This window comes from Oenanthe melanoleuca, chromosome 6, assembly GCF_029582105.1.
Source record: "Oenanthe melanoleuca isolate GR-GAL-2019-014 chromosome 6, OMel1.0, whole genome shotgun sequence".
NCBI classification, from domain to species: Eukaryota; Metazoa; Chordata; class Aves; order Passeriformes; family Muscicapidae; genus Oenanthe; species Oenanthe melanoleuca.
In genome coordinates, this window is record NC_079340.1 from 13796176 (window position 1) to 13805811 (window position 9636).

The window sequence follows — 9636 nt, forward strand, 5'->3', positions numbered from 1 at the left end:
GTTCACATTCTCACACACCATTTTTTTTTTTTTTTTTTTTTTTTTTTTTTTTTTTTTTTTTTGTCTCTAGAACATAGGCTAATTCTTGTGGAAACCAGAAATACCTTTGGAATTATCAGAAAACCCTGTCAAACGAGTCTTTCCAGGACACAAGAATTTACTAATTAAAATAATGGCATAATGGTAGATTATCGCTGTTCAGGCAGACTAGAGGAGCTGCAGGTTTTCTGTAATAATTTTATGTGAGACTTTTAAAGGTTTCCAAAGCTTGGATCCTAAATCCTATTAGTCATCTACCTACCTCTTCAGCTGCCTAAGCACCTTTAAAAATCTGGCTCATTTTTTGCCTTTATTGCTAATATAGCATAACTCACTCTTGCTGAAAGTGCAGGCACATGCTGTGTGGGGAAATAAGTTTCAGGAGTATATGTATTGCTCACTTTCTTGAGTTTATTCAGCAACACAGCAGAAACTAATACTGTACTTGCTGCTCTACCTCTTAGTATCAACAGAATAAATTCTTGGTACTGCTGTGGCACTAGACCTTCTCTACAGCCATTCCTCCTTCAGTGACTGCTGGACAGGAAACACTGAGGAAATAGCAGAGGAAAAAAATATTTTTTCCTCTCTGATGTTTTAATGTATTGTGTTAGAAATGTCAATGGGCCAACATGCATAAAAGTCAAAATATAGCAAATAAATAAATCAGTCCAGTGCTTTGTGTGATCTAATTTTCCTTGTATCATGTAAGACAGAAGAATCAAACCCTTCAGCCACAGCAAATAAGCTGATCCTACACTGATGAATAAAACTTCTGTTTCTCTAAGTAAGAGTTTTCCATCCAGGCATACTTGCTGGTTCAGATCATCACTCAGCATGCTTCAAACCATCAGAGCCTTTATTTATCTATTAGATTGTATAGTAAATAACGTATGCCAAGAAAAACAAGTACTATGTGAACTGTAAATTTAAACAAAGCAATACATTCTCCTCTTTCTGTATCTACTTCTTTTTATCTGCCTTTTAGCTCCAAGCATGTGGTTCCCACCAGAATGAACACATACAGCTGAAGGCTCAAGTGGCTCACTGCTACAGTTAGCTGTATTTGTCTTAATGCAGTAAACTCAGTTCAATACTACACTCATGTAAAATTGGAATAACTATATTGAAAACAATTTAGCACATCATAATCTACATTATTAGGATTAATTTTAGTAGAGTGTTAGCTGTCACTTTAGAGTTGTCTGTGAAGAAAAAAAATCCCTGCCTAGTTTACAAAATAGCCCACACAAATAATAGCAAGTTTGGGGTTTTTTCCCAGCTTCTTACATTGCCAGTTGCATTAACCTGCCATTGATCCTCCTACTTACTAGGCAAGACCTTGTCTAGAGGGAAAAGTTGCAGGTGCAGCTCCCTAAACTGGGTGACTTAAATTGACTTTATCATCTCTTCAATCAGTCGAGCTGAATTTTCTAAATTACAAAAACAACTTAAAGAGGTGGCAAACTGTTTTAAGTGCATCAGGCTTATAGTCGTTCCTTTGAAACCAGTTCAACGTTTTCTTGTACAGACATGGCCTAGATTGTTATCTGCCATGGATAAATAATAGATCCAAGTGCCGTGGTGGGGAACAAAAAGGGAGTGCTACCGACCGCAGTGACAAAATGGGACTATTATACTGTACAGGAAAGGAAAAACAAAACTCTCTGGAACAGAGAAGAGGAGAAGAGAGATGACTGTCTTATTGTGGTGCTTCCCTAGACTTTGAAAACTTACATCTCAAAAACCCTAATTCTGCTGCCAGTTTCCTACAGGATGATGGGTGAACTTCTCAAACTTTGTATTTTTAGTCTGCTTTATTTTCTAATTTCGTAAGTACCCGTCACTTGCGTGTAATTTTCAAAAGCGATGAAAACTCAAAGCTGTCTGCCACCCAAGGACTATTTTGTAACATCTGATCTGCAATTGTAACAAAGTCATAACACAGTCTCCGATTTCAGGCTTGAGTCAATGAGCTCATTAGTTTGCGCCCCATGTTGTTAGGGAGCTAAAATCCATCGCAGTGCTATGTAAATCCGAGGGCTTCTCCAGCTTTTGAGGCAGCTGATCATCAGTGTCACTTTATAGTACTGATTCTAGATGAACGTGAGGCAGCCTCTGGGTTTAGGCTGTTTTTCACCTTACCATATGTATTTGTACTTCTGAGCATCTCAAAACATTACCTTCTTGAGTCCTGGCCCCATGCAACCTGCATCATCTGAAGGTTTTATTTAGCTTTGATAGAGCTGCCTATATGAGTAAAGCTTCAAAGGACTAAGTTTGTACTTACAGAATATATTTTTCAGTGGTTCCTCAAAAGTTGAAAGTTTTGTGAGGATTCTTTGCAGAGGTTAAAATAGTTCATAGGCCATAGCTGACCTTTGAAATGTCTCTTTTACAATGTATTTATAAAAAAAAAAAAAAAAAAAAAAAAAAAAAAAGATAAATCACTTGTTTATTTAAATAATCAGTTTCACTGCAGTTAGATGCAGAAGGTGGCACTTCTGTATGTGCCATTAAATAATATTTCCTTGAGATTTTTAACATTCTATTGCCAAAACTGCTTGATATGTGACTTACATTCAGACAAAACCAACATGGACTTTTACAAAATTGGGGTTTTTGAGTTACACTAATATGCTCAGTTCATCTTTCATACACACACATACATATATATGCTGACCTGTTCTTTGAATAAAGAGCATTATATGTTCAAAATAATACCTGGAGTCCAGCTCCAAACAACTGGGAAGCAATTTGTTGGAACCATGGTAGGTACCCATCAGATCTGCCACTTATTTTTAAGTTCTTCATATAACAAAAATAGAGCTTTGTGTCATTTTAGGAGTCAGTTGCTTAAAATGTTGTACTCAGTTACAATTAGGAAATCTTATTGACCAACTGATTAAATAATTAGCTAATAGAAACCAGTAAATATGGCATAGCACCAATCACCAAATGAATTATGTCATTTCATATAAAGCCTTTGTATACAAGCATTTCCCCATCTTAAATTAACACTGAACATTTAATAGAGGAAATAAGAGCAATCCTGATTCTTTCATTAACTGAAAGTTATAAAAATATTTGAGTGAATCAAAATGGTCTGTTTTCCAGCTTGCAGCACACTATGTATATATGCCTCCATGTACACAAATTCAATTATCCTATATTTCAGAGTAAGTCAAATAAACTATAGTCTACTTTAAAAAAAAAAACCTCACATATATTTCTCCTGACAAAATAGTGTGTTTGAACAGAATTTTCTGAAGCAAATTATTTCAGACAAAAAAATCTCAATAGCCAAGTAACAGAGTTTTTCCAACTTGACCTTCAGAAAATTTGGCTCACAGTTTAGCAATAAAACTCATTTTCTTGATGCTAACAATGAAAATATTGTCTCAAAATATTTGTTCATAAGTATCCACAGCAATATGAAGTGAATACAAACTGAATTGATTTAGCTTAATAAGATTGACTGTAGTACAGGCATTTTTCTCTGTATTGCCAGAGGAACATTTTATTCATATGTAGCTTCCTTTACACCTCTTTTTAATCACAAAGAGTTAAATAGGGTGTTTAATGTCCAAACTAATAACTTCAGATGTCTCCCAGGAAACGGCATCACTAGCACTCCCTGCTGTGGAACATGCAGGAAAAAAACCCTGCTAGGAAGAAGATAAAGTACAATAAAGTGTGTACTTTAGTCCTACAGAAAGAAATACGGTAATGATGATGTCATTTGCCATTCCTAAACTGAACGGCTGCGAATTAGGTTTCTTCTTTCCTACCTCCAAATTATTTCTCATACTGCCACTTATAAAGATATTTAACAGCCAGGGATAAACAGGTTAAAGGGATCTGAAAAGCAAGTTATGCATATGTATTCAATACACTGGTACACCTTTTCTTGAAAAGCATTAGTATGACAGTGTGACATTGTGCCATAAAACTTAAAGATAAGAACATCTGAGTGACATTAAAGTGTTGGGTTTTTTTTCCAGAAGTATGCCCATGCTGGAGTGTTTGAAACTCTGCAGGATAAATTTGTCCAGAAAAGCAGTCAATGAAAATTGGTTATCTCATACTACTCATGGCTCATGTAACAACTCTAGGTTTGCTCTCCTTCTTGGTCTTGATTTACATTTTTTTTCATTATTGTGGAGACTCATATGAGAAAGATAGGGGGATTAATATTTCTACATTCATCTAGAGTTTCTGAGTTTTACCCTTTCCCATAACACAAAAGCAGAGTGTCCAGTCTATTTCCTACTTCTTGCATTTTGGCTCTTTCATTCCTCCAGTGTCCCCAAGAAAAACCTAATTATGTCTAAAACCATCTCTGGAATATATTTGATTATTATTTTCCTATTATATGGCAAAAGTGTGGTATGAGCACAGTGATGGTACATGGTCATTGTGAAATAATGCAGCAAATAAGCTCACTCACTCTCTTATTGCAAAGGCACCCTGAAGTTCAGCATCTTCTGATGTCTTCGAAAAGTTTCATTTTGTAATGTTGTTAGCATTCTTTTAAGGAAGTTTATGTACATACTTTGAAATGCATTATTCTATAAGCTGAGTTTTCAAAAAACAGAACAACATAAAAGCTTTGATGACAGGGGAAAAAACCCTTTCCTAAAATTTGTGCTCAGTAATCTCATCTTGCTTCCAATAAAGGTAATGACAGTTTTGTTGACCATGGTATGACCCAAATACAATTAAAAATCCCTAATGTTACATTATATAGCACACTATAGCTATTAGGCTAGAATGATGTTTAATAAGTTACATGCTCAACAACTAAGACATAGCAACAATTAATTGTGCCATTTATTTCTGCCTTTTCATAAGATATGTTGTGGTACAGGGTTATGTTTTGGTGGATTTTGGTGTTTGGTTGGTTGGGTTTTATAATATACAGAATTCTGTTTCCTGCAGCCTATAGATTGGACAGAATAAGTAAATTACTTCATTTAGGTAAAATATCATTAAGTACCTCAATGCACTGTGTTACCAGAACTTCTAACATTTTTAATACACTTATTCACAGACTATGTCAGGAAAATAGAAAAATCCTCTTCTTATTATCATCCAAAAAAAAAAAAAAAAAAAAGGAACTGGGGCATAGAATGGATACTTCATTTTCTTCATTTGTATAAAAGCTTGTATTTATTATCATCTGGGGAACTGAAGCTGCACCTCCCAAGACCTAGGTCTGATACCCTAACTGTACACAATACTCTGTCTTGCTTTGTCTTGTTTGGTGTATGTATTACATAAAAAAATTATTTCCCATAAAAAGATAGGCAAGAAACATAAATTCTTTACTCCAACTAGACAATATTTGCAGTAAAAGAGTTATTCCAAGCTAAAGGGTGATTATGATTCTCTGTTTGTCCCATATAGAGTACAGCACACAGAAGAAAGATACTGACATGGGGCATCCACAAGCTTTGTAGAATATTGCAAGATTTGGACATATTGTCAAAACTAAATGTATAGCACAAACAAAGATGAAAAATTGTATTTTTCAGTCCCTTATAATTTATGCACTCCAATTTTCTTTTTTTTTTTTTCATAAAGCCATCAAAAGAATGCCAGGCTTTTTCTTCTGCCAAGTTCCAAAGTCCTGTTGCTAATCATGGAGGAATAGAATACTTAATAGTAAGATCATAAGATTTTTTTTTTAATTTGAAATAATTCAGTAAGCTTGGTACGGAAGCTTTTTGCTATACTTCTCCTATAATTATATGTTGCACAAATACACAGAGATTATTTTTTCTAAGCCTAAGATGACTGACTCACAACAGATTTGAAGTGCTATACTTCCCTACAATCCATTATGTATAGGTGAATTTCAGGTTGGCTGGCTGCACAATCATGGGAAAGTAAATTGCAATACTGAAGCAACTGTACATCTCTGGGCATTGATGCTTGTTCATAAGAATTCAACAATCAGAACTCAGGGGAAAAAGGGTACTAAATCTAGGATAAAGTCTAATTTGAGGCCATACAACACGGCAGTTCTAGTCTAAATAGCAGATTTGAGGCTGACTGAGGTATTTTCTTGTTACAGATCTCTGTCACAATGTCTGGGGCAGCAACTGTCTGTCACACTGTGCTGGTTTCAAAGACAAAACTTATTGCAGGAAGTGCTTGAATACAGAGGTCAAAAACAAAGGAAGTGGGTGCAGAGGCCAGAGCAGCTTTCGTTGAGCTGCTCTCTCTTGTTCCAGCTGTCTTGGCAGCACACTGTAGAACTAAATTACCAGACTAGCCAGAGGTGTTTTGGGGCTTTTAGGCTTTTTTTTTTTTTTTTTTTTTTTTTTTTTGGGGGGGGGGTGGGGCAAGAGGGGAAGGGGAGAAGGGGAAGATTTTTGTTTGTTTTGTTGGGGTTTTGTTTAGTTTTGATTTGACTTTCACAGAAAGAACTATATTCACCTGATTAATCCAAGAAGACATATTCTGCATCTTGTTTTGCAAACAGAACTGCACAATAAGACAGACCTACCTATAAATAGGCATATACTATTGGAAATACACACTGGTTGGGGCCCTGTGCCCCTAAGAGCCTCTATCCCTAAAGATGTGTCTTTACCCCACAGAAAAATGTATGATCAGAAAGTTCAAGCCAAGGTGTGGGAACACCAGACATTAATAAACAGGTTCCTTCCCTGCTTCTCACAGCCTCATCCTTTAATCTTACATCTTTGAGCAGGTTTTACCAGCAAAGGGGAGAACCACAGGCTTCCACAGAGATAACAGATACATGATATTCTGCTGAGAAAAGTAGTAAGCAGGAATATAGGGTCCAATTAGTAGTCAGCCTCCTACACTTGAGTATGGGATAACTTCTGTATTTTAAATGGCAAATGTTTTAGTTCCTCATTGTTCAGTTCTGAAGCAGTTGCTGTTTTTTGTAATATCTTTTAAGTACCAAAGAATCCCACAGAAATGTATGGAAGTTGCTAACAATTTTGATGTTTAGGAAAGAACAAAACCCAAACAAAAGCCACTATCCTCTGCAGATTGTTAAACAGCAACTTTTCCCATTACTCACTCATTACTTTCATCCACCCATCCTTCTGGGTGAGGAGGGATAAATATAGCACAGCAAGCATTAATTCTGCATCTGGAGACATCACCAGCAAAAGAACATGCACACACATGATGCAAGAGGGAGGAGCTGAAAGCTGAAAGTTCCAGAGGTCTCCACAAGCAACATATTGTCTACAAAAATAGAGAGATATACATAAACATGAACACTACAAGAAACAGGTTTTACACTTCTTGAAAATCAGAGAGTGCATGGCAAAGCATGGTGGTTTAGTTTAACTCCACTCTTCCTGAATGGTGACTTGAGTGTTTTATTCCTTTTTTCTACTCTCCTTGCATAAAAAAATATACTAACTGAGAAATCTTTCAAATTCAATAACATGCATAATCACCTTTCCTAGGTAAGATGAAGTAGAAAGAGTGACTAATTGTAGATTGTAGATTCTATAGTACCTGCTGGTCCTACAAGACATTTTTGTCCTAGGTACTCCAGGCTCTCCTGCACCTATCACAATTCAGTCACACAATTTTCAGTTCTTCAAAAACTAAAAAACCATGAGTAAGCAAGTGCAAGAACAAAGGAGCCCAGTGCAGGGTAAGGTATTTTCTGCAGAAACTGTTATTTAACAAGAAAATGGCATTATTATAAACAGGAAATGCAGGGAAAAAAATCCAACTTGTGAGTCAAGCACTCCTGTGATATTGGGATTAGATTCATTACAACTTTGCCAATAGTATTCCACTCCTTCTTTACAAAAACCTGTTTCTAGACCCTTCTCACTATCCAAGTGGGAAAGTAAAAAGAAAGTAGCTTAGCCAAAGTAATGCATCATTCATTGAGAACAGAGTGTAAGTTGTATGTTATGTTTTAGTCTCCATACCATCTGTACAAATAACAAAAAACAAATAAAAATCTTTTGATAAGCCTTCATTTGGTGAGAAATACAAAAGAAATAGCAGACTAAAACCAAAGAGATTTCCTGTTTATACTGAGGAGATTATTAGAGACAGACCAATGCTATACTTAAGGAAATTCTTGTCCTAATTTTGGAATCCAACTTTGCCTCCATACATACAGAAGTATCCAAAAACACACTGATATTTGTCCATCATGCTGGGGACCTTTTCCACAATCACAAGAGAACAGTTCAGAGCTTCAGATTACTAAATGTTCTTCTCAAGTAAAGATGAAAGTGGACTGATAACAGTATAGTAGAAGACTAACAATATAATATAAAGCTCTCCATGCTTATGTTTCTTGCTGGATTCCCACTCAGATGAGTAAAGCTGCTGTCAGATGATGGTGTTGGAAAACATATATGCCTAATTAGGAACAACCTATTTTGGTGCAAGCAGAGAAATGTCCACATTACAAAATCAAAATAGAAACAGATACTAGTGGACATATTTGCAAAAGAAGGCAATGATTGAATGCACATCAAAAATAAAATCACTTCAAAGTCTCCCAGGGTTTGTCTCTGGATCAAAATGGAGATAGCATGAGTTACACCATGATGGTGTAAGATGGACATGGCAGCACATTTTAATACCATTAACTTGCCATAACCAAAAACACCACAGGGTTATGGACTGGGATTTATTTCTAGTCATTATACTGGTGAATCTGAGCGACAGAGTTGTTCACATGATTCTTGTGAGTTAGACCACTGTGCTACATTTGGGTCATGTATGGAAGATTCTGTACCTTGGTTGCCTTCATCAGCTAAACAGGTAAGTGAGCAAAAAAGAGAACTTGACAAGTCCACTGATTTTGGAGATTCTATTTTAAGCTTAATGACCACTCATATATAATGAATATATATATTTCATCATACTGGCCCATAAACTGACATATTGAAAATAATATTTTCAAATTGTTATCTACAAGGAAATGTATTAGCATTCATCTTTTACTTCTAGTGAATGGAAATGCATGTTAATTCTCTTCTTCATTTACCTCTTCAAATTGTATTCACTGTACAGTATATTAATTTGTCTTTTAGTGGAAAGATAAGTAAATGTGTTTGTAAGAATTGTTCATAATGATAGGTTCCTTCTGCTATTTATACTGGTTATGCTAAAATATAAAGTCCAACCTTACACTTCTAAAATGTTATTCACCTGCAAATTTCATGACATTTTACATATATTAATCAATTAAGTCCTACTATACCCATCTCAATTAAGCATTAATATCCCAATTTTACAGTTAGTTACACTGAGGATAGCTTGAAAGGTTGGCTGTCTTGCTAATACCACTCAGGAATGGGGATAAAACCCACGAATGATAATCACTTCTCTATGTGTAATTAAAAATGAGAAATATTTTCCCCCTTGTAGAATGGAAAGTACAAAAATAAAAGCCAAAATCAATGGACTAAAATTTGGGCTCTAATAGGACTTCAATCTCTTCTTGTGAAACAAACTATTACTCTACAAAATCTTGCAGAGAGGTGAATATATATGATCAAGAGATTTCTACAGGAAGTTCCACAGGATGTGGTCCTGTAGATCAAAGCAAAAACAGTGGCCCAGAAG